Source organism: Triturus cristatus, chromosome 1_1 (assembly GCF_964204655.1).
Source record: "Triturus cristatus chromosome 1_1, aTriCri1.1, whole genome shotgun sequence".
NCBI classification, from domain to species: Eukaryota; Metazoa; Chordata; class Amphibia; order Caudata; family Salamandridae; genus Triturus; species Triturus cristatus.
Genome location: NC_140579.1, coordinates 1,158,792,755 through 1,158,818,584, shown reverse-complemented (window position 1 = coordinate 1,158,818,584; position 25,830 = coordinate 1,158,792,755). Strand labels below are relative to the sequence as shown.

The 25,830-nt window shown below is 46.5% G+C and overlaps 1 pseudogene; it reads right to left on the bottom strand.

Moving 5' to 3' along the window:
• The window catches only part of LOC146871790 (sodium-dependent neutral amino acid transporter SLC6A17-like), a 1,038,204-nt pseudogene that overhangs the window by 44,311 nt on the left and 968,063 nt on the right, over positions 1-25,830 (bottom strand).

Sequence of the window (25,830 nt, the reverse complement as noted above, 5' to 3'; positions counted from 1 at the left end):
TAATTAGTCATTGGCTTACTACACTATGACACACAAATCGTGGTATCACTATTACCAGGCCACGAAACTGGAACAGACATCCGCTTCCAGTCCTGCATGGAGGCAGTAGGAAGATGGATGGCGGGTAACTGCTTAAAGCTGAACTCGGATAAAACCGAGGTGATGCTGTTTGGGGACAATCCTAACTTTTGGACCCCCACTTGGTGGCCGGCCTCCCTAGGGCCACTCTCCATACCCTCAAAAAAGGTGAAAAATTTGGGTATTTTGCTAGATGAGAAACTATCCTTGGGAGCCCAGGTCAATGCGGTAGTCTCAAAAACAGGGTATGTTTTATGAACAGTGAAGAAGGTCGTGAGTCTTCTCCCATTGGACTGCCGGAAAACAATAGTCACGGCCCTGGTTTTATCGAGGCTGGACTACTGTAACAGTCTATACCTGAACATTCAGCAAACGTTTCTGTACAAACTTCAGTTGCTCCAGAATGCCGCGGCCAGACTTCTTACGGGTACTCCTAAATTTTTTCCTTCCTATCTCGCAAGAGATAAAAAAACTGCACTGGCTCCCGGTGTGGAACCGGGTGCAGTTTAAATCACTATGTATTGTTTTTAAAGCACTGCAAGGATGGGGACCTGACCATTTCAGACGTCAATTCCAATGGTATAAAGCAATGCGAATTCTACGATCATCAGAAGCGAAACTGGTCGTAGTCCCTTCAACTAAAAAAGCCCAGTGGGGCGGCAGAAGCTTCTCCTTGTGTGCTGCGAAGGCCTGGAATGGGCTTCCATTTCATCTGAGAAATGCTACCAATCTTTTAGTGTTTAGGAAGGGTTTAAAGACCTGGCTTTTTGACAGATAATTTCCTTTCTCCAGGCCCAGTATCATGAGAAGTAACTAGCGCCAGGACACCTTCGGGTAATCGCACGCTCTAGAAATCGCTTTAACATAACATAACACTACGAGTTACAGCATGCCGCCCTTTCACAAAAAACACATCGACATACAAAGTAGTTTCCTTTAGTGTCAACGACTACTACGGTAATGTGTGGTTTTTTTAGACAAAAAAATGACAAACTTATACACAATATACAAGTAAAGGACTGGTCCAACAGCCCAGGCATGCCAGTACTAGTACTGAAGTGCCCTCCTTCTGAGGTGGCTGTGCATATGTGATCAAGCAAAATGCTGTCACTCAGTGCAATAGAGCAAGTAGCTTTAGGGGCTGGCCCATTGGCCCAGGCTGTATGCTATGTTGGGTCGAAGCAAAATGTAAAGGGCATTTTAACAGGTCAATGGAAGAAGTGGGCTGATTGAAAGTCCCAATACGTATATATGTGTGTCATTTTATTATGATTTTTTGGAAAACATTTGGCCAGCAAGCCAGCTAATGCTGTCTCCAGGCCAAACCTACCAACTCCATGAGGCAATCATACTGTGTTATTCTCTTCATATTCCTGACCCTTATCCAGTTGATATTATCAGGAATGCTTTCAAGTGATTTTCCGATGGTGCCACTCATTGATACAGGTTTTTGCACCACTTTTTAAAGCTTCAAAATTATCGAGATTGGCTTGTTCTAGTATCTCTCTGTAAGCAGTTCAGAGTTGGCATCAAACGACAAATATTTTTATGTTATTCTATGCATTAAGGACACGTTTGCAGTGCTTCTTGGCACTAAATAAAAAGTCCTCAACTTGTTTCTCTAATAATTATTTGCTTTTGACTGTTTTACTGACAATGTTGCAGTACCTGGATGGCAAGAAGTACGATGTTTTCAGACGATTTCGTAGTTACCACACAGAGATACCAGAGCACATGAGTGGGCTTCATATACAAACAATAAACCTATAGCTTTGGTCAGCTAGGCTCAGAGGTGTTAATGTAACAGACAGTTGGAGAGTTGTAGGAAATTGGGTTACTGGTTGAGGGGGGTGAAACCCTACTCAAGCAGCAACCACAATTCTAGTCAGGGTAAAACACAAGCAAACCCCAAATTAACCTGTGCTTAGCCCTCTGGTATCTTGGCACAAAAACAGTCAGGCTTAGCATAAAGGCAACGTGTAAAGTATGTATGTAGGACACAAGCAGTAATAAAGTGAAAACACAACACAAGAGAAATCCCACACCAATTTAGAAAAATATAATAAAATTGAAAACATTGTATGAGAGCAAAACTCCACTCCAATCAATACAGTCGAAAATATGGAGTTTTAAAGATTTCAGTGAAAATAGCGTCTAAAAGCACAAAGCGCTAACTTTGGTTATCGGTTCACACTGGAGAGGGACAAAGTCACAAGTTCAGGCCGACAATGATGGAGTGTGGGCCCGGTACAGGGACCAAGTTAGGCCCACTGAATAAAGTACCTTAACTCTACTGGCGGTTCCGAAGAGGCTGAGAAGGGAGGTCCTGCGTAAAAGATGTGTCCCACATCAGCGCCTCTGAGGATGCCGCCGATCAGGCTTGCAATGTGAGGTCCTCAGTCGTCATCGAGGATGCAGTCTACAGAAGCTTATGATGCAAAGTGTTGCGTCTGGGATGTGTAACACAGCAGCGTTTCAGAGGAGCTGTGGGCTGTAATGTGTGGTGCTGTATCTGGGATGCACCCCGCAGGGACTGTTTTGATGCAGACCTTTGAGGACGTGTGTCATGATGCATTGCTTCTGCCCAAAACACCATAGTTGGGCTGGCAGAGCAGCACCATCAGGCCCACTTCCAAGAGTCCAGGACTGGGTGTCACCAATAGGGGTACAGGAATCACAGCAGGCAGACTCCAGGTGCTGAGTTCAAGGTAGTTGGAGTCTTTTCTGCGCCTTAAACTCTGATCAGGAGACCAGCCAACTAGCCCTTGGAGTTACTCTGGTGGTCCTGGGTTGATGACACAGGTTCAGCCATTCTCATTCAGGCAGCAGAGCAGCACAGCAGTCCTCCTTCGGAGTCGTCAACAGGTCTTTCTAAAAGTGGCATTTTCTGAATTGTGACTTAAAGTCCAACTTTTCCATTAAAGAGAGTTTGAAATTACAATTCTTAAGAGACCAAACTCAACTTTTCTATCTGCTCCTAGTTGAAAATTATCATTTAATAAATGTAATAAGGTACCTTAATGCTATCCAATGGGACAGGCAGGCCTTGCAGTAGCAAAAAACAAATGTAAGAGTTTTTCATCACCAGGACATGTAAAACTTAAAAGTAGATGTCTGACTTTTTAAATACACTGCATCCTGTCTTATGGGCTGTTTAGGCCTACTCTAGTGTTGACATATTAAATGCTACTGGTGGGCTACAACACCCATTGTGCTACTCAGTAAAGTAGCTCTTAAAACAGGTCTCGGGCCTGCCACTGCAGCCTGTAGTGCAGTGTTAATTTGCCATTTCAGCTTGGCACAATAAACTTTTGCCAGACCTAAACTTTCCTTTTTAATACTTATAAGTCACCCCTAAGGCACTCCTAGGGCAGGGAGTATGGCATGTGGCAAGTTTTACAAGTTCAGGCAGTGAAAAAATCCTAAAGTTGTTTCTCACTGCTGCACGGCCTATCTCTCCCACAGACTAACACTGGGTTGCCTTATGAAATTTAATATGTGCTAAGTTTAAATTGGAGGAAAACCAAAGGAGATGATGGACGGAGTGTTGAACATTGCAAGCCCTCACCCCCAGTCAACTGATCTGGGTTTAATCCATCATCATTCTTTAGCTCACTCCACCACCCCAATTCAGACATGGCCATATGCAAATCAGTCTGACCCTGTGCCTCATGGAAACAGTCCAGCCTGAACTGCCAAGCCATGTCTTCCCTGGACCGGAAACAAGCATCCTGGGACCGGTTTCTGGCTAATCAGCCGTCATCAGCCAGGCTAGGTGAATCCAGTGGCAAAGTGAGCAAGGGACCCACGTCTCGGCATACCCTGCCAACTTAGGGCAAACAAAGCAAAACCAAAGGAGTTGATGGACGGAGTGTTGAACATTGCAAGCACTCACCCGCAGTCAACTGAGCTGGGTTTAATCCATCATTCTTTAGCTCACTCCACCACCCAAGTTCAGTTGACTGGGGGTGAGTGCTTGCAATGTTCAACACTCCGTCCATCAACTCCTTTGGTTTTGCTTTGTTTGCCCTAAGTTGGCAGGGTATGCCCAGACATGGGTCCCTTGCTCACTTTGCCACTGGATTCAAGATAGCCTGGCTGATGAGGGTTATGAACCCGAAACCGGTCCCAGGATGCTTGTTTCCGGTCCAGGGAAGACATGGCTTGGCAGTTCGGGCTGGACTGTTCCCATGAGGCAGAGGGTCAGACTGATTTGCATATGGCCATGTCTGGACTGGGGTGGCATAGTGAGCTAAAGAATGATGATGGATTAAACCCAGATCAGTTGACTGAGGGTGAGTGCTTGCAATGTTCAACACTCCGTCCATCATCCCCTTTGGTTTTGCTAAGTATAAATTGGAAGCACATTAAGAAACACTTTTTGGACTAGTCTGAATTGTATTTTAAAACCCTCTTTAATTATAAACCTGGATTTTAAGTAAGAATTTTGAAAATGCCACTTTTAAAAAGTTAACAATAGGAATAATGCAGCTTAGATTCACTCAGTACTCTCACTAAAACAATAACACAATTATACAATCTCCACTGAATTTTAAACAAATTTTGTGTGTACCAAGTGGGGGGGCTCTGCCAGCCACCAATTTCAAAAGTGAAGAAAACAACCCAGGAGTTTATCTGGGAATACCCAGTGCACTACAAAGCTATACACTGTGAAGTGTATGCTACTTTTTTAAACACAATAAATCAACAACAGTTTATAATTCTACTTATTGTAAACAACAGTAATCAGCATATTGTCCATGAATCACATTAGGATACTTAAATCAAGACGTCCAACCGACGAGTAAATTCTTTCTGCTTTTATTTCTGAAGGTTGCAGATAAACGTGATGAAAGGATGACAAATGAAACAGCTTTTGAACAGCAAAAACATCAGGGTTTTTCACATTTCGAGCCTTCCAAATAAGCCCTTCATCAGGGGAATCTAAAAAGTGACAATATTCCAATGATGAACATGACAATCACAAAATATCAACTATTAAGACATTATGGGTCATGTGTGGGTAGGAACACCAAGCTCTTACAATCTCATCCAAAATTGTAAAACAAGAGAAAGAAAAAGAATTATCTGAAATTGACAATAAAGAAAAGACCCATCACAAACCTAAAAGACACCAATGATGTCGAAATGACATGTGCACCAACAGAAATTGGCTGAAGTGAAATGTGAAAGCTGATTGTAACCCAGACCAGCACCATCCCGAATTATTGTGCACCATCAAAGTTACAAAAATGTCCAACACTAACAGCCAACACGACTGGAATGGCCAAAAGGTAATGTCATGCGCTTACCTATAGTGTTATGTGAAAAAAACGCACTGTTATCTGCATAAAAACGAAGTCAAACACAACCGAAATCTAAAAAATGACGGATAACATAATTACTACTCGAGATTAACAAGGAGAATGAGTGTAAATGGACTCACAACAACGCACAAGGACCGCTTACCAAATGCATTTGAAGCGAGTGCACCATCAAGGTTGCACGTAATTAAAAATTTGCGAACATTCGTGACAAGAATTTTCAATTCTATTAAGGACTACGGAGGCGAGGATTATGCTTCTCAATCTTTACTAGAAGCTCACAGCAGCCAATGAAAACACAGAAATAAACCATGTGACAACCATAGAGTCTCTGCTATATAAGGTCCCTGCCAGCCCATAGAGTCCTCTTTCTTTGGAACGGTAGTTAAGTCCATGCACGACCTGCTCTCGAGGATCACCGATAGCCAGGGCCTTCTCCAACCAAGGAACTGTAAGCCCAACGGGGCCGAACTTCTTCCTGGATCCCGATCCAGACAAACTCGCACGTGAGCGGAGCACCGAACGGTAGTCATCCAGTCACCGATAAACCATAGTCCAGCTTACTTGCAGTCTGTACCTGAAAGAAAGGAAAGGAAACACCCCATAAAAGCTGTTCCAGAGTGCTCAGTAAAGCCACATTACAGCATGAGAAAAAAAGGGGGGGAAACAGTACACAGAGAAATGCAAATCCATAGCATAGGCAACAACATCACATGATGAAATATAAGCATCATAACATACTATGTGCAAAGCATGATGAATAAAAATCATTACATCAAACAATGTATATCTCCGGGTGGGATAATCCTCGCCTCCGTAGTCCTTAATAGAATTGAAAATTCTTGTCACGAATGTTCGCAAATTTTTAATTCTATGTCAGGACCGGAGGCTCCGATTATGCTTGTTCAAAGCTGATCCACCACCATTGACGCAATATTCACAATGGGTTTATAGTAAAATGTTTTGAAGGTACTCTCATTAGACCAGTCAGCTGTATTCATGATATCTACCAGGCTGACACCTGACGAATATGCTTTCGTAGCCATGGCTCCGCGTGCAGAATGCACTCCAAATTTGGAGATGTCAATTCCCGCTTCGCCCATGAGCCAACGCATCCATCTAGATAAAGTAGCTGGAGTCACTGGGCGAAATGGCTTCTGCAGAGCAATAAGCAACTGTCCTTGCATATTAGTACGAAATTCTTCAGTACTTACCTCGTAATCCTTAATACATTGCACTACGCACAATTTAGGATTAGTAGGAAAACTTGGATATGTGACTGAAGTGGTGTTGCACTTGGTTCTCCTGGATAGAATGAAATGCACACCATCCGGGGTAAATCTATGCCCCGCCAAATCCAGTGCCCGTACATCAGACACCCGTTTGCAAGAAACCAAACATAGGAGCATAGTTAACTTGGCCGAAAGCTGTTTCCGAGATAAGAATCTGTTGGAAGGCCAGGCTTCAAGAAATCTAAGGACCACCGAGACATCCCAGAGATGAGAATACTTTGGGCAAGGAGGTTTCACCATCCTGACCCCTCTAAGCAATTTACATACCAGAGGATGTTCCCCTATGGGTTTACCGTCTAAAGGTAGATGTCCCGCCGATATCGCGGACTGGAAGTTGTTGACCATCCTGTACGCTAAACCGGAGGAAGCCATGGAGGCCAGGAAGTTGACCACTAAAGAGACATGTGCCTTAGCGGGATCCACGTCCCGTTGAGCGCACCAATCACACCATCTCCTCCAAGATGAGGAATATCTCTTATGGGTGTTGGCCGACCAGGCCTCTTTGATGAAGTTGCTAGCTTCGCGTGAAAGGCCCGGGACACTCCATCTGTCCCTGAAACCCGCCAAGCAACGAGTGGGAGCTGGCCCGATGCCACCAAGGGATGAGGATTCTGAAGAGGATCCAGCAATAGGTTCTGCACCCGTGGAAGAAGGATCGGAATCGCACAACTCATGGCTAACAATACTGGAAACCATGCCTGAGCCCTCCACAAAGGGGTGATCAATATGAGTTCCGCGCGAAAAGTCCTGGCTCGCGCCAGGACCCTGGGGATCATGAGAAACGGAGGGAACGCATAGCAGAGAGATGTCGGCCATTCCTGTAGGAAGGCATCCGTGGCTATCGCCTCTGGATCCGGCCTCCAACTGAAGAATTGGGGAACTTGCTTGTTCAGTCGAGATGCAAATAAGTCTATCAGGCAAGGACCCCAAACCTGTGTCAGGCGTCGAAACACCGTGGGTAACAACCTCCAATCGCTGGAGTCCTGCAGATGGCGGGAATTCCAATCTGCTACCTGGTTGCTGGAGCCGGGAAGGTATTCTGCAACCACCGAAATTCTGTTCTGTAGACAGAAATGCCAAAAATCTTTGGCGATCTCCGCCAACATCTTCGACTTGGTACCACCCAACTTGTTGACGTAGCGTACCGCCGACATATTGTCCATCTGGAGGAGGATACAACAATCCGCCTTCTGTGGCGAAAGGCATCTGATCGCAAAGGAACCGGCCAATAGTTCTAGGCAATTGATATGTAAGCGCAATTCCTCCGAAGACCAGCGACCACCCGTGGTCAATGTGTCGCAACGGGCTCCCCAACCCCATCGGCTGGCATCCGATTCGATTATCACATCCGGTGCCGCTCCAAATAGCGCTCGGCCGTTCCAGGCCACCATGTGATTTAACCACCATTCCATCTCCAGCCTCGCCTCTTCTGAGAGAGGGATCTGTTCTGAGTAGCTGAGACCTTTTCGGAGATGTCGGATCTTGAGCCGCTGGAGGGCCCGGTAGTGAAGGGGGCCCGGGAAGATCGCCTGGATAGAGGAAGACAGTAGGCCCACCACGCGGGCCAACGATCTCAGGGAAGTTGTTTGCTTGCGAAGGACAATTCGCAGTTCCCTCTTGATTGACTTTATCTTTGTCATTGGCAGCAAGAGCTGGCATGATAGAGAATTTATCAAGAACCCTAGAAACTCGATGGATTGCGAGGGAACCAACATCGACTTTTGTGGGTTGACGATGAACCCCAAACTCTGCAGCAGATGTATCGCCCAGTTGAGGTGTGTTTGGACTGTCTGAGGGGAGGACGCCAAAATTATTATGTCGTCCAGATATATTATGAGGCGGACTCCTCGAGCCCTGAGAGACTCCACCACCGGTCTCAGAAGCTTCGTGAAGCACCACGGTGCTGACGAGAGGCCGAATGGAAGGACTTTGTACTCGTAACAAACTGTCTCCCAGATAAACTGAAGAAACCTCCTGTGGGGGGGGAAAATGGGAATGGAGAGATACGCGTCCTTGAGGTCCAACCGGACCATCCAATCTCCTTCCTGGAGGAGATCGCGTAATAGATGGATGCCTTCCATCTTGAAATGCCTGTAAACAATCCATGAGTTGAACTCTTTGAGGGTCAGCACTAACCTGGATCCGCCTCCTTTCTTGTCCACCAGAAAAACTGTGCTCAGGAAGCCATGAGGGTGCACCACGGAAGGCGCAATCGCGCCTTTCCGTAACAAGCAGTTGATTTCTTCCGTGATGAAAGCGCGATCTTGTTGGGAAAAAGACAGCGGGGGCGGGCGGAACTCTTGCGAAGGGGAGTTGTACATCTCTAACCTGTAACCCTGTACAGTCTGCAACACCCATGCATCTTGCGAAATTTCGCGCCATTTGTCTAGAAAAGATGCCACTCTGCCCCCCAAAAGCACCTCCGAAAAAGGAACCAGGCTCACCTGAGTTTGCGGCATCATGCTGGTTGTTGGAGTTCCCTCCAAATCTGCCACCTTTGCGGAATCTGTTCCTTGAACGGCGGGAAGGGTAGAAATTGGAGGTATTGGCAGAATTGTCCTGGTAACCTCCTCTTTGCTGACCACGCTGGGTGCCTTGATTGTAGCCCCGGCCGAACGAGCGCCCACGAAAGCGTCCGGCCCTGCCGAAAACCGGGCGGAAAGCCCGCTTCAAAGAACCTTGGGCCTTGTCCAGCCCACTGAAGGTGGCCACGAACTTTGTGAGTTCCTTTAAAAAAGGTTGGCCAAACAAAAGACCTTGGGCCAGCGGACCTGATTCGGATGTGGCCAATTCAGCTAACCTGGGATCTAATTTCAGGAGGATGGACCGGCGTCGCTCCGTCGATAGCGCACAATTAGCGTTGCCCAATTGGCACACTGCCCGCTGTGCCCAGCCAATCAGCTCGTCCGGATTAATCAAGAGGGCCGACTCTTTGGCCCGAAAACCCATCTCTAAAATCTTCGTCAGGGGACCAATAACGTCCAGCAGTTTATCCTGGCAGGACAGCCAGGACCTATCTAGGCCTTTCTTGGGATCTTTAGAATATTTTTTCAAATATGTCAACATTGACGGGTCCACTTCCGGGGTAGCCGCCACTTTGTCCGCCAGGTCTGGCCTAGGGCATTCCGACCTCAGCCGAGTTCGCACATCGGTATCAAATGCCTGGCGCAAATGAGACTGGACATAGTCCGCCACTTCCTGTGACGGCAACCAGGATGTAGAGTTAGGGTGGATAATATCCGCCGGTTCAAAGGTGAGAACCTTGGGTGACGTGGACGGACCGGCATGCTTTTCCTTCCGTGCCTTCTTGGCTGGTCGAGGGGATTCTTCTTCGTCAGAAGTAGGATCCGGGGAAGTATCGTGGCCATCATCCTCCTGGGAAATTTCAGTAATCGTAGCTTCCCTAGAAGCTGAGCGTTCTTGCTCCGCCATTGACTTGGCCAATTTAGCGAAATCCGCGGTGTGTGGGTTCGCCCTTCCTTTACCCCCAGATTTAATGCGGGAGCCAGACGACAGGCAGCCAACCTTGTTGTTGTGCATAAGAGCAAAGGTGGCGTTTTAGGGGCGCAATCGCCCTCACCAAAGCCGAGTTCACTGACTGCTGGACACCCGCGTCCAATGCCTCAACGAGGTCATATTCCATCGACCCAGAGGGTTCCTCATCATAGTAATAGTATTCCTCCTCATAGTACTCAGACATGATTTCAGCACGAGTGCAGTAAATGACCCTGGAGGAAAGTGAGTGACTTTATTCACCACCAATAATCAGATATTCCAATATGAGGTCAGGGGGAGTGGTAACCCCAAGAAAGCCCTAATCAGACACCCACAGGTGACCTCTGTATAAGTTTAGAGTGTGGAGGGAGGGAGGGCTTGCAACAAAACCCCACTCTAGGAAAAGCCTATGAACAATTTTACAGCCCCTGAGAATGAATACACATCAGGGGCGTCAGAGGAGCAAAAACGAGCCTTTTAGGAGTCAAAACGCTATAATCCCGGGTCAGAAGCATGTAAAAACGCTGCTCCGGCGTTCATTGAAGTCCAAATGTGGACAAATATGGCCACCGCGCATGCGCGCTGGCCGAGGCTCGTAGAAGCTGAAAGGGGACTGTGCGTCAAACCGATGCGCATCCCCGCTCCTCAACCTCCCGCTCCACTATTACCGGCGATGCGAGGGAAGCCCCGCTGACACACACGCGCGCGCGCGAAGGCAAATATGTAAACAGCGACAAGAGGAGAAGCCGGTAGGCGCGTGCAGCGCGACGCGCAGAAACAGAGTGACACTCTCACCAGAGGACAACGTCTAGATCGCAGTAGCGCGTAAAAGACAGCGCAATGCTAACAACAACGCTTAGCAATAAAGGCACTTGCGATCATACAGTCATCAAGAGAAAATTTGAAATGCACTTAACTGGCTGCGGAGCAGCAAAGAAAGAGGACTCTATGGGCTGGCAGGGACCTTATATAGCAGAGACTCTATGGTTGTCACATGGTTTATTTCTGTGTTTTCATTGGCTGCTGTGAGCTTCTAGTAAAGATTGAGAAGCATAATCGGAGCCTCCGGTCCTGACATAGAATTATTATCTGCCGCGTCTGAAAAACGAAATGAAAAATTACAGTGACAAATCCTCCCAAGTGCCAGAGTGTGTGCCAAAGTGTACAAAAAACACACATGCAACGCTTACCACAAGCTTAACCTACAAACGCAACCTGAATAATGCAACAAGTGTTGGTAGACGGTATCTAGAACCAACACATAATGCGAATGAGAAAGTAACCACTAATATAAATAAAATTAAAAATGGAAATAAACCTAAACTATGAAAATGAAACCGGAGACTCACCAATTGTGCACACTTTCAACTGGTCTCAGATTGATCTACGAGCGCCCTTTCTGACGAAAAAAAGCCGCTCACGTGTGGTGCATATAAATGTGATCCGGTGAACAAGCTATGGTCTTAGAAATGGGACTAACGTTAAGGAAAACGGCAGCCATGACGGTGAACAAGTGAACGGAAGATGAAAGTGATAACACCCTAGTATCAGTGGATGCGACAAAAGTGATGAAAAAAAATAAATAAAAACGACACAAATACTAAACGAGTGAATAAGAAGCAAAAATTATAACACAGCAATGCCAGTGAATCTAACAGAGGTGATGGAAAATCATTAAAGACATACAAGACGTACATGGTAAATTTGAAAGCTCCAACTTCAATATAAATAAATGTGTAAAAACAACAAATATGCCTGATCTCATGCAAACTTTGTCAATAAATGCGGCACGAAAGCGTGCTATTCAATAAATGAATGCAACAACGTTTTCAACAATGGAGAGACATGATGATAATACTACTATAGAATAAACATAATTCTATTAGTGGTGTAAACCCCACTTTGGACCTAACAGTCAGCAATAAAAATAATGCAGTTTGAAGCATATATGGTTTAACCTGAAACATCTGTGGAAGATTTGAAATTGATGAAAACAGATCTACATACAATTTAAAGCAAGTGTAGTCGCATTTATTGACAAAGTTTGCATGAGATCAGACATATTTGTTGTTTTTACACATTTATTTATATTTAAGTTGGAGCTTTCAAATTTACCATGTACGTCTTGTACGTTTAATGATTTTACATCACCTCTGTTAGATTCACTGGCATTGCGGTGTTATCATTTTTGCTTCTTATTCACTCGTTTATTATTTGTGTCTTTTTTATTTATTTTTTTCATCACTTTTGTCGCATCCACTGATACTAGAGTGTTATCACTTTCACCTTCCGTTCACTTGTTTACCGTCATGGCTGCCATTTTCCTTAACGTTAGTCCCATTTCTATGACCATAGCTTGTTCACCGGATCACAGTTATATGCACCACACGTGATCGGCTTTTTTTCTGCAGAACGGGCGCTCCCAGATCAATCTGAGACCAGTTGAAAGTGTGCACAATTGGTGAGTCTCCGGTTTCATTTTCATAGTCAGTTATTTGGTTTAGGTTTATTTCCATTTGTAATTTTATTTATATTAGTGGCTACTTTCTCATTCGCATTATGTGTTGGTTCTAGGTACCGTCTACCAACACTTGTTGCATTACTCAGGTTGCGTTTGTCGGTTAAGCTTGTGGTAAGAGTTGCATGTGTGTTTTTTGTACACTTTGGCACACACTCTGGCACTTGGGAGGATTTGTCACTGTCATTTTTCATTTCGTTTTTCAGACGCGGCAGATAATAATTACGTGCAACATTGATGGTGCACTTGCTTCAAATGCATTTGGTAAGCGGGCCTTGTGCGTTGTTATGAGTCCATTTACGCTCATTCTCCTTGTCAATCTCGAATAATTATGTTATCCGTCATTTTTTAGATTTCGGTTGTGTTTGACTTCGTTTTTATGCAGGTAACAGTGCGTTTTTTCCACATAACACCATAGGTAAGCGCATGACATTACCTTTTGGCCATTCCAGTCGGGTTGGCTGTTAGTGTTGGAAACTTTTGGAACTTTGATGGTGCACAATAATTCGGGATGGTGCTGGTCTGGGTTACAATCAGCTTTCACATTTCACTTCAGCCAATTTCTGTTGGTGCACATGTCATTTCAACATCATTGGTGTCTTTTAGGTTTGTGATGGGTATTTTCTTTATTGTCAATTTCAGCTAATTCTTTTTTTTCTCTTGTTTTACAATTTTGGATGAGATTGTAAGAGCTTGGTGTTCCTGCCCACACATGACCCATAATGTCTTAATAGTTGATATTTTGTGATTGTCATGTTTATCATTGGAATATTGTCACTTTTTAGATTCCCCTGATGAAGGGCTTATTTGGAAGGCCCGAAATGCATTGGGAAATGTGAAAAACCCTGATGTTTTTGCTGTTCAAAAGCCGTTTCATTTGTCATCCTTTCATCACGTTTATCTGCAATCTTCAGAAATAAAACAGAGAGAATTTACTCGTCGGTTGGACATCTTGATTTAATGATTCTAATGTGATTCATGGACAATATGCTGATCACTGTTGTTTACAATAAGTAGAACTATAAACTGTTGTTGATTTATTGTGTTTAACCCCTTCAGTGCCCCGCCCTTTCCCCGCCCTGTGCCGGGCGTTGCATTAGCGGGCGGGGTTTATGACGAGATAGTCTCGTCATGGGCACAGCGCAACCGCGCTCCATGACGAGACCATCTCGTCATGGGCACTGAAGGAGTTAAAAAAGTAGCATACACTTCAGTGTATAGATTTGTAGTGCACTGGTTATTCCCAGATAAACTCCTGGGTTGTTTTCTTCACTTTTAAAAAGTTGGCATTTTTTGTCCAAATCAACAGTGCCTTTCTGCCAATAACCAGGATCACATGACCGCGGCTGACTCTCCTGTGCAGGGTTATTGATTCCTTCCAGACATGGGTACAAAAGGAGCTAGATGTGGATAGGATGGACCATGCTGCCAGGGTGGCTGAAGACAGACAGTATACAGTCATACTAACACTTCAAAGGGGTTTGCCTACAACACACACAAAGTAACCAGACACCAGGCCTGCCCTTGCCTTTTGTCTACCTAGACAGTTTGGAGCCGAACTCAGGAAGGAGGAAGGGGAGCCAAAGGAAGCACCTCCAGACTCAAGCTGGCACTGAGGATAAAAGGTGGTACTCTCAGACCCCAATTTAGATCACTTCTTGACCTGTGGAAGACTCAGAAGAAACACTGCCTTGCTGTTGGGAGGACTGCCCTACTGACTGGAAAAGAAATACTGAACCTGCTTTCTTGAACTCAGGACCACCAAACAGCTTCCAAGGGCTAGCTGGCTGGCCTCCTGGGTGAGCTACAGGGGCACAACTAGCTAGCTCCAGAGGTCTGCCCATCAACTTCCAAGCTGACCAGCTTCATGTAGACCTGCCTGAGCCCTGCTGCTGGCCTCTGCTGGAGTGAGTCCAGATCCACAAGCAGTGCCCTCTAGGTGCTATGCCATTGGCTGGAGCCAGAGTGTCTCCTCCAAGTGCAACTGAAGGTTTCATCGGAACTGACGCAGCGCGACACATCCAGACTCGGGACCTCACATCGCAATACCTCAGAGCTCCTGATCGGCGACTTCACTGGAACAGATGGAGCACAATGCAACACGATACAACCCAGTGCAGGATCTCGCATCACAGCACCTCACAGTTCTTGACCGGTGGGTTCACCTGCACTAACACTGCACAGCGCAGACCAACTCAGGAACTCTCAAACTCTGAAAATTCATAACTCCAGTTCTACTGATTGAATTTAATTCATTGTGATGTCAGTTTATTTATTAAAATGCACTCTGTTTCTATAAATTGGTTTGGGATTTTTCTTGTGTTGTGCTTTTACATTATTACTGTTTGTGTGCTGCATAAATAATTTACACATTGCGCTAAGTTAAGCCTGACTTCTTTGTGCCACCACCACTCCCAATCCCAACATTATGATGAACATCATTTGTCCAGAATACCAGCAGGAGATAATGTGCATCATACACCCTTTGACCTTAGCTACATCACATGACCTTTGACCCTGAATCCTATGATATATCACATAACCTTAATCCTGATAATATCACAGTAATTGACATCACTGAAGCCAAATGTATACCTGAAAGAGAGAATGTATCTATAAATCACACAAAGACGCACACAATAGAGATTTTAAAAAAGAAGAGTGGCCATGACCACCTGAATTAAATCTTATAAACCATATTTTGAATAATAACTATATTAATACATTTTGACGCACGAAGCACAGAGTTGAGGATTTGTTCAGACCCATCCTTTTTCATATATCCATAAATATAAAACATTGCAACAAACTGTTTAGAAATGTGCATTTTTTGTGTATTTCGTTAATGATGTATTAAACACTGTGCACATTATACTGGTGAAATAATTTATTTTACAGAATTAAAGTATAATGTGCAATGTCCCAGTGCGAGTATGTAAAAGGAACAGGGCACTGTTTACCTTGTTTTTGGCACTACTTTTGCCACCTTCGAGGCCAGGGGACGAAAGTGCAATGACATCCGTTGCAAGAGACAAGCGAGGTGGCAGCCCCTAAATGACGCCCATGAACATTATGCACAAAGAAGAACAGTGTGCTTCAACTCTTTTCTACCAGTCACCACAGCATTATGCACACATGGATCATGGAGACAGCAGTTCTCCGCTTGATCACATCCCAGCGTTTTGTGCTCAAGCGAGCGTGACGCAACAGCACTGCCAACCAGCCCATGTGAGACAACCAACACTATGTACAAAGAGGAATGTGCAAAAGCCGCTCTTCCTACTCAAAATCATGTACAGGAAAATAGGGGTACCCCAGCTCTTCCCATTCAACAACCCAATGTTATATTCAGAAATGACTTAGGCAGCGTACACCAGATGAATCTAAATATTTGAATTATTTCGAACTACTATTGCGTTTTATCTAATTTGTCCAATTGAGGACTGCGAAATGTTATATGTGACTCCTGAACCGGAACAAAACCAATGCCATGGATGAGGCGCAGCTTCATTCCTTCGGGCACAGCATCTTCCAACTCCTATCTGGAAACACCCACGTGTCTTCCGGTGACTCACATGGACAGTATACACGAAACCAGTCTGAGAGGGGACAGACAGCTCAATGGAAGCTGCCCTGCCATCGGCCCTCCGAGTAGATGGACAAGCAGCCCCCCTCACTGTGCCTCTCAGAGTCAGAGTAACCGGCGTCAGTGCCCAGAGAGGCCACAGCACATTCGAGGGAGGTTGTGTTTCTCTGCACAGTGACTATCACCCCGCAGCCAAGGCTGGACTATCCCCTTTGGAGCAAAGCCAAGAATTATCTGCTTATGACTGGTTCTTGTTATAGCAATGAGCAAGTGCTACAATCGAGGTCTAGAATGCACACAGGGTATGCGCAAATGGTGCAGACTGATTGACGCCTTTCAGTCAAGCTCTTGAGCACCGAATGCTTGCAGGTAAACCCCGGTGTGAATCCTGAGCTTGCTGGAACATCGGGGTCAGTCTGCTCCTTACTGGTAAAACCTAACAAGGCTGGAACACGTCTGTGGTTGCTTGGAGCTCCTGCTTAGAGCGATCTGTCCAGGCTGTATTGTTCATTTTAGGCAGAGATCGAGGCCTAGATGCATATGATTGGGTGTTGTTTATAATTGTAGAGGTGCGCTGCAAAATGACAGAGTGTAATCCCGCCCCCAGAATATTTGGCAAGGGGCTTAAATTGATTCAGATATATCCACCTGTCGAGAGTGAGCAGTATAGTGGTTGGAGTGGGCGTAGTCAGGAGGGCAGAGGAAGGGGAGGAGAAGCGGCAGGAAGAGGGCAGACAGAGTAGGGACAGAGACCAAATAAGAAGTGTGGAATAAAGCTCCTGATTAACATACTTCGTGTCTGTTGTTCTTGGTATAGGACACGACAGCTGGCGACGAGGGTGGGATACTGCAGCCCAGTGTTCCCCGACGTGTTAAGAGAAGTGTCTCTGTCCCCATGGTGCAACCGACGGAAGGCGCGTTGGAATTAAGAGCGCCGGTTCGCGCCGAAGTGGAAGTCGCCTTTGAGGTGTGTAAGCTGAGGTGCTGGTAAAGAGGATAGAGCGGGAGCCCACCCCGACTCTACTGGAAACGCCTGTGATTGCAGTGAAGCCCCGTGGAAGAGTGGGGCTGAAGGAGCGCTGGTGCGCGCTAAAACGAAACCTCACCCCCGATGCGTGAGGAACGTCACGCGCGCGAAGAAAATCTGTCGGAAGCTCAATCCGAGCCTACCTTGCCAGGTGAACTGCTCCAAAAGTGTGCGCGAAGCACTGATAGTGTGCGGTGACTGCGGGAGTGCTGAGAGAAGTGTGGCAAGCTTGATGAGAGGTACAGCCAAGACCTCGTGGGAGTGAGAGGCCCTATGTAGCAGCCATCTTGGAGTCAGGCAGTTTCCTAGAAGACATCCCCATGAAATCAATGGGGCGGCCATTTTGAAGTCAGGCAAGAATAAACAAGCACCAGCCAAGGCAAGTGAAAAAAAAAAAAGAAGAAACAAAGGAGAGAACAACAAAACAAACAAGCACGTGCACAGACAAGACGACCCCAGGAGTGTGCTGTCAGGATGTCGAACCACAATTCGCTGCAAAGAACTGAAGTCAAACCGATCGTGACGGGGGTGTCACATTTGCGCCCACCAGAGCCGTTACCACTTATGGCTGGAGAGAGCATGGGCCCCAGATGGCAGGAATGGCTTGAGGACTTTGGGGATTACATCAAGGGATCAAAAGTGACCGAGGATGAAGACAAAGTGATCGCGCTGCGCAACCTGGTGGGCAAAGAAATTAGCAAGGTCATCAAAGAACTGCCTAGAGCGGACACAGGAACATATGATAAAGTGCGTGATGCGCTGAACAAGAAGTTCTTGCATGAAAGAAATGTGGATTACGAACTATATGCTTTTCACCAAGCCCGTCAAGGGAAAGAGGAAGTGATGAGCACTTTCATAACGAGGTTACGTCGATTGTCCAGATATTGTGAATTTGATGCGTTCTCAACAGATGTTGCTATCAGGTCACAAATAATTGATGGGTGTCAGTCTGAGACACTGAGGAGGAGACTGTTAAGGAAGAGACATAACCTGGAGGAAATAGAGGAAATGACCCGAGTGTATGACGAAGCCGAGGAGCAAGCCAAGAGCATGGAGACCGGGCGCCCGGAGAGACGAGAGCAAGTATGTCGGGTACAAGACAGTCACAGTCACAGATATTCGAAGGAGTGACGGCACCCGTCCCGACCATCATCCCGCCAGCGACGCACAGAGCGCAGGAGGCATGAGTCAGGCAGAAAAGACAGGAGACAAGATGGTGGACGGAAATGCTATCGGTGCGGGTATGACTTCCCACACAGAGAAGCCTGTCCAGCCATGGGGCAGCAATGTCGGAAATGTGGACGAACTAATCATTTTGAAGCGACATGTGGAGAATATCGCAGGGAAAGGAAGAACGAAGGGACGAGGCCAACTCGCTCTGACACCAGACGACACCATGCGAAAGCCGTACAAGATCGGCCAAAATCGTCTTCTAACTCGTCACATTCTAGCAGGGAGTCGAGGAAATCTCACTGGGCGAGAAGATCACCGTCCCGAGACTCTCGATCAGGGTCTTGTGAGTCAGAATACACTGTTGAATATGCAAGCATGGTCGCAGATCCGGACCAACTAAAAAAATACCCGAGATTGAACATAAGTGTGGGGAATCATGCCACGCAGTTTGTTCTGGACAGTGGAGCATCGTTGAATTACATCCCGGTAACAGAGTATAAAAAGATGAAGTCACCGCCTCCTTTGTGCCCGGCATACGTCAGAGTATTCACTTGGATGTCAAAGAAACCACTCCCCTGTTTAGGAAAATTTCTAACCACTCTCAGACATCAGAACAAGTCGGTGTCAGCATTCATACATGTGATTGATGGCCCCGAAGCTGACTGTCTTCTCAGCTTACCGACGGCGGAGCGACTTCGCTTGGTCGAGATTCTATACCGGGTCAGTGGTGACCAAGACATCTTACACAAATTCCCCAAGCTGTTCACCGGGCTAGGAAAGATGAATAGATGTCAGGTTCGGCTTCACATCAACGACCAGATAAGACCTGTCGCTCAACATCCCAGGCGAGTGCCTTACCACCTCCAGCATGCAGTGGAGGATGAACTTCAAGAACTACTCGCCTCTGACATTATTGAACGGACTGACGGCCCCACCCCGTGGGTGTCACCCGTACTCATCATGCCAAAGAAAGGCTCCTCTGGGAAAGTGCGGCTGTGTGTGGACATGCGGCTTCCTAACACTGCGATTGAAAGGGAACGCCATCCCGGGCCTCACTTGAGTGATATGATTGGTGCGTTAAATGGTGCCGGGGTGTTCTCGAAACTAGACTTAAACAAGGGCTACAATCAGCTGGAGTTGCATGAAAGATCAAGGTACATAACAACTTTTGCAACTCACTTGGGTTTGTTTCCATACAAACGATTAAGTTTTGGCATTTCCTCGGCTGCGGAGATCTTTCAAGAGGCGATACGCCAAAGCATACACCATATACCCAATACGCTGAACTACAGCGATGATATTCTTGTGTACGGGTCCAATGTTCAAGAACACGATAAGGCCCTCGATCGGGTATGTCATGGCCTGCTGGATGCCAATCTAACATTAAACAAAGAAAAGTGTGAATTTCATCAATCCACACTCAAGTTCTTTGGGCATGTGTTCTCCGGAGCGGGAATGAAACCTGACCCTGAAAAAGTGATGGCCTTAAACGACACCAAGAGCCCTCAAGACGTCAGTGATGTTCATTCCTTTTTGGGTATGGCCAGTTATTGCGCCAGATACATCAAGGATTATGCCACAATTAGCCATCCCCTCCGAACTCTCACAAAGCAGGGACAACATTTTTACTGGACTTCTCAGTGTGAGCGGGCATTCCAAGACATCAAACGGGCTGTTGAGGCGGCCGACAATCTGGCATATTTTGACCCCAAAAGAAAGACGGAAATAACTGTAGATGCTAGCCCGGTGGGCCTAGGTGCAATCCTGGCTCAGTATGATAATGATGAGGATCAGCGCCATATCGTGGCCTATGCGAGTCGCAGTTTGTCAGACACCAAAAAGGCGTATTCTCAACCCGAGAAATAGTCTGGCTGTTGTCTGGGCCTGCGAACATTTCCATGTCTTCATTTATGGCAAACACTTTACAATGGTGACTGATCATCAGGCGCTCGTCACCATATTTGGAAATCCCTGGTCGAAGATGCCAACTCGGATTGAGCGATGGGGTATGTGGTTGCAGGAATACACCTACACCATACTGCACAAACCGGGAAAGTCAGTGAATCCTGCTGACTACATGTCACGCCACCCTCAAGCAGTGTCGGCGTCACGAGCGTCCATAGCTGAGGAGTGTGTCCACTTTGTTGTGGGTCATGCTCAACCACCAGCGGTTCCCCTGGAGGCCATTCTAGAGGCTACTGCGCAGGATGTCGTTCTGCAGAAGGTACTCCGTCGTTTGCAGACAAATAGGTGGAGATACGATAGTGAGGAGGAAAGGAAGGATCCTGCAAGTAGTCAAGAGCTGCAAGCCTTCCGACATGTGAGTGAGGAACTTTCTGCCACCTCGGAAGGGCTTCTGCTGAGGGACCAAAGGATTGTCATTCCGACGCAACTATGGCAGGGTATCATTAATCTCGCCCACGAAGGTCATCGAGGAGTGGTTGCAACTAAGAGAGCTCTGAGAGAGCGAGTGTGGTTCCCACTGTTGGATCAGATGGTAGAACTCACCCTCAAAGACTGTCCACAATGCCAACTCGTCAGTCAAGGAGTTCCCCCAGCTCCTTTGCAAATGACAAAATTGCCCAGTGGCGTGTGGCAAGAACTTGCTATGGACTTCTATGGACCTCTTCATTCAGGAAAGTATGTCCTGGCAATTATGGACGAGTATTCAAGGTTCCCAATAGCCCAGTTTGTATCTTCTACCAGTGCGTCAAGCACTGTTGCGGTGCTGGATGAAGTGTTTGCGGCGTGGGGCATTCCGGAAGAACTCAAGACAGACAATGGCCCTCCTTTTAATGGACATGAGTTTGGTGAGTTTGCGAGACATCTGAACTTCACGCATCGCAAAGTCACGCCCCAATGGCCGCAGGCCAATGGTACCATTGAACGATTCATGGCCACCCGGAAGAAGACGTTTCAACAAGCGACCGTTGAGAAAAAGGATCTTCAGGTGGCTCTCAATGAAGTCCTCAGGGCTTATAGAACAACTCCACATGCCACCACGGGAAAATGCCCTGCCACCTTAATGCTGGGTAGACCAATCAGGAACCGGATACCCACCTGGGAAGGCGCTCTGAGAGCAGTCTCACCTGCTCGCATTCATCGAGAGGTCATGTCAGCTGACCGTCGTGGGAAAGATAGAATGAAATCATACGCGGACGCCAGAAGGAGAGCGAGATCACCATCCATCCATGAAGGAGACTGTGTCCTCGTCAAGCAGGAACAGCAAAGGAAAACAGACTGTAAGTTCAGAGCCGAGCCTCTGACGATCACTCAGAAAAAGGGCACCATGGTGACTGCAGAGTCTGACAGCCGAAGAGTTACCCGAAATGTGTCACATTTTCAGAAATGCACTCCAGTCATGAAAGAGTCGCTCCAAAGGATGCTGGGGCATCAAGAGAGTGAAGGCAGAGAACAGCCTGCCGGGGCTGTCGAGAATCAGTATCCTGATGCTCAAGGAGAACTTGAGTTGGTAGCAGGAACGATGTCACTTCGACCGAGACGGGACATCCGCAAGCCGAAACGACTTATTGAAGAACTGTAAACAAGTCAGTCATTTCATTTTGTTAAAAAGGGGAAGATGTCGAGAGTGAGCAGTATAGTGGTTGGAGTGGGTGGAGTCAGGAGGGCAGAGGAAGGGGAGGAGAAGCGGCAGGAAGAGGGCAGACAGAGTAGGGACAGAGACCGAATAAGAAGTGTGGAATAAAGCTCCTGATAAACATACTTCGTGTCTGTTGTTCTTGGTATAGGACACGACACCACCCATCATCTGTGTGCTGCTAAAGACCACTGTAAATATGTATTCCATGCCCCAATGATAAGTATTCTGGGGTACATTAGTCCTTTGCTGCTGTATAGACACAGGCAAAGGGAGCCAAGTGCAGCGCAAAGGGCGGGGTAAAGCACCTCATCAAATTTACATCCAATGAGCACGGCACCCAGTTATCAGTCATTTGAAGCCGTTCCCTGAGTATACAAAGGGAGAAGGTGCTCAACTCTGCTGCATGAATGTACAAAGTGCCCAGCTCTGGGTATACCATGGGTGGGCACAGCGTATTTGATTTGTGCCAGGCAAAGCAACTCCCATCTGGAGAATCAGGGATGATGACAATGTGGCTACAGGAGAGCATGGAGGGGCACTGCTTGCTTTCACTATTTTGGAACATTTGAATCTCCACCTGGAAGACCCCAAATGCACTATTGGCAACGTGCTTATTGCCGACCTGGGGACCCTCAACCTGTGATTGTCATCTTTGCCCCACACATGTGGACGGGCACTTGCTCGATCCAATTTTTCAAATCTTCCTGACCTAAAATGTGCCCCCGCCAGCCCTTTAACTTGGTCTGATAAATGACACTACTCTTAATAAATTACTCTGTGACTCCCAACCTGGCCATGATCCTATTTCCATCACTGATCAGGAATGTGTCCATAACTGGCTTATGGGAGCTGTGGAAAAGTGTCTTCCCCTCGCAGCTAAACATTTGAGGCGCATGCTGCCTCCTGCGCCGTGGTTTAACGATATGCTAAGGTGCGAGAAAAAGCTAAGCAAGGCCTTAGAAAGGCATTGGAGAAAATCCTATACCGAAGATGCCAAAACCTCCTATAAAAGTGCCTTAAAAGCCTACCACAGTCTTTGTAGATCGGCCCGAGCCGAGTTCTACTCTCAAAAGATTTTGAAGGCCCAAAACTGTGCCTAAACTTGTTTTAAGGTGATAAAGCAACTCTCTGACCCTGGACAGTTGGCACCCGTCCCAGTTCTTTCCCATGAGCAATGTGAGTAACTTGCTCTCTTTTTTAACAACAAAGTTGCTAATATACATGCCCAGTTGGTGAGTAATGGCCTTCAAGGAGCTAAATTGGACAAGACTGACTCGTCCAATACCAGGCAGAATCTTGGTTCCATCTCTGCAGTTGTCCCTCCACCACTTCTGGACACTTTTGCCCCTCTGGATATAGTATCCTTCAACCGCATCCTTCAGACCACCAAATCAGGTTCTCCTCTTGTCCCTCTCCTTCCCAATCTGCTGCGTCAGCTGGATCCCTCCTTACTATCCGTGCTAATGGATCTTCTAAACACCTTTTTGAAGGAAGGGGTTGTCCACCAAATATGGAAACATGCTATAGTTCTACCCCTCTTAAAGAAAGCAAACTTGGATTCTTCCAACCTTTCGAATTCCTGTCCTATTTCTCTGCTTCCCATCTTTTCCAAAATTTTGGAGAAGCATGTTAATGCACAACTGTCATCCTTTGTGGAGTCCCAGAAATGTCTTCAGCCTTCTCAGTCTGGGTTCAGCGCAGGCTTTTCCACTGAATCCACCATTCTGGGGGTGACAGAGACACTAAGTCACCGCTTTGATGAGGGTGATCCTCTTGGATCTCAGCACAGCATTTGACACAGTGTCGCACCAGGTTCTTTTGGGGGAATTACGGACACTGGGTCTTGAGGGAATGGCCCTGTAGTGGTTTCACACCTTTCTCATGGACCAAACCTTCCAGGACTCCTCCTCCCCGGCCAGGTCTAATTCCCATGGCTCCACCTATGGAGTTCCACAGGGCTCGGTATTGAGCCCTCTACTGTTCAATATTTACATTCGTCCTCTAGTGGAGGTGGTTGAAAACGCTGGGATGTCTCTCTTCTCTTAAGCAGATGACACCCAGATCCTGTTCTCCCTCTCACCAGTGAAGGGTCAAGGGCCATCTGATCTTAGCTCAGGCTTGAGCAAAATCTTTTTGGGGATGCCGCCTAATTTGCTCAAGCTGAATGGGGCCAAAACCGACATCATGATTTTAGGAAAAAGGCCTGATCTCTAGGGATGTGAGTTTCATCCTTGACGAAGCTTTATCCATGAAACAACAAGTGGCTAAGGTGTCGTCCACCTGCTTTGCTGTGCTTAAATGTCAGATTTTTTTTTTATGGCTGATCCCTTTCTCAGCTCAGAGGTCGGTGATCCAGGCACTTGTCATCTCTCGTTTCAGCTATGGCAATGTTTTACGCCTGGGAGCTGATAAAGCTACGATCCATAGACTGCAACTCGTGCAAAATGCTGCGGCCAGACTTCTTTATCACCGTCCAAACTATACCTCGGTTTCCAGCATTCTCCATGACCTACATTGGCTGACTGTCTCTAACCACATTTAGTTCAAGGCCCTCTGTTATATGTTTAGAATTAAAACTGGATCTGCTCCTAAATTCCTTCTTGACTTGGTCCATCTTTACCATCCTTCCTGACCCCAGAGATTCACTTTACACATTCGGTTCACGATACCAAAATTCCGACTGGCGCGCATGAAAGGTCGGTCTTTTTCCTATTTAGGGCCGACACTATTGAACGCCTTGCCTGTTGCTTTGAAAAATTCAGCTTTTCACTTTGCTTTTTGCAAAGACCTAATAACATGGTTCTTTTAACTCTGCCATTGCTCCTTTTGTATCTTTCCCTTCTCCTGTCCTGCGCCGGGAAACCCTTTGGGGTAGCTGTGCGCACTACAAGTTCATAATAATAATCCGTAATTTATCATTCCTGGTGAAGATGTTTGGGTGGGATCATGGACTCACCAGATCACTGATCCAGGCACTGCAGCCTGGTGGTGTTCTTATCAGTTGGATAACACAGGAGAACAACAGCACAGCCATGCAGATCGGAGAGATGTACTTCTACGTGTAGAAGTAATACATGTAGGGGCGGAAACCCAGCATCTCTGTTAACTCCTGCATGAATCTGGAAAGAAAAGAAAAGCCACAAGTTCAGGTGGAGGCACAAAAGATTAGGACAGAAGAACATTAGAAGAAACAAAGCCACACGAGGTCAAGACAAAGACACTCCAGTTTAGGAAGGAGGCAAGAAAGTTTGGCTAGCAACAGAAAGGGTATGCATGGAGGTGCCTGCCATCAGGAAGGAGGCACAAATGTCCAGAAGGGAAGCAGGGATGTCAGAAATTGACACAGATAGAACACATGAAGTGTGAATGAAGATAGGTATCTCTTAAGCGAAGTAAGCATTCCCCAGACAATGGCATTGTGCAGAGAAAATGTTTGCCAGTTATAGGTAAGGGGCGGTTAATGAGAATAGCTTCCTCAATCAAAACACTTCATGTCCACTTGGTGAGTCCTATTCAGGGTGACTGATTGTATGTTTAGATGACTAAATGACTGACTCACAAGCTGAATGGCTGGCTGATCGTGTGATTGACTCCGCAACTAGATGGCTGCTTGGTGGTTGGTTGTAAAACCGACTAGTTGATTGCCTGACTGGCTAGCTGGTTGACTGATTGTCCAACTGGATGAATGATCGGTTGAATGACTTACTAGCTGATTGGCTATTTGTTATGTGGCTGA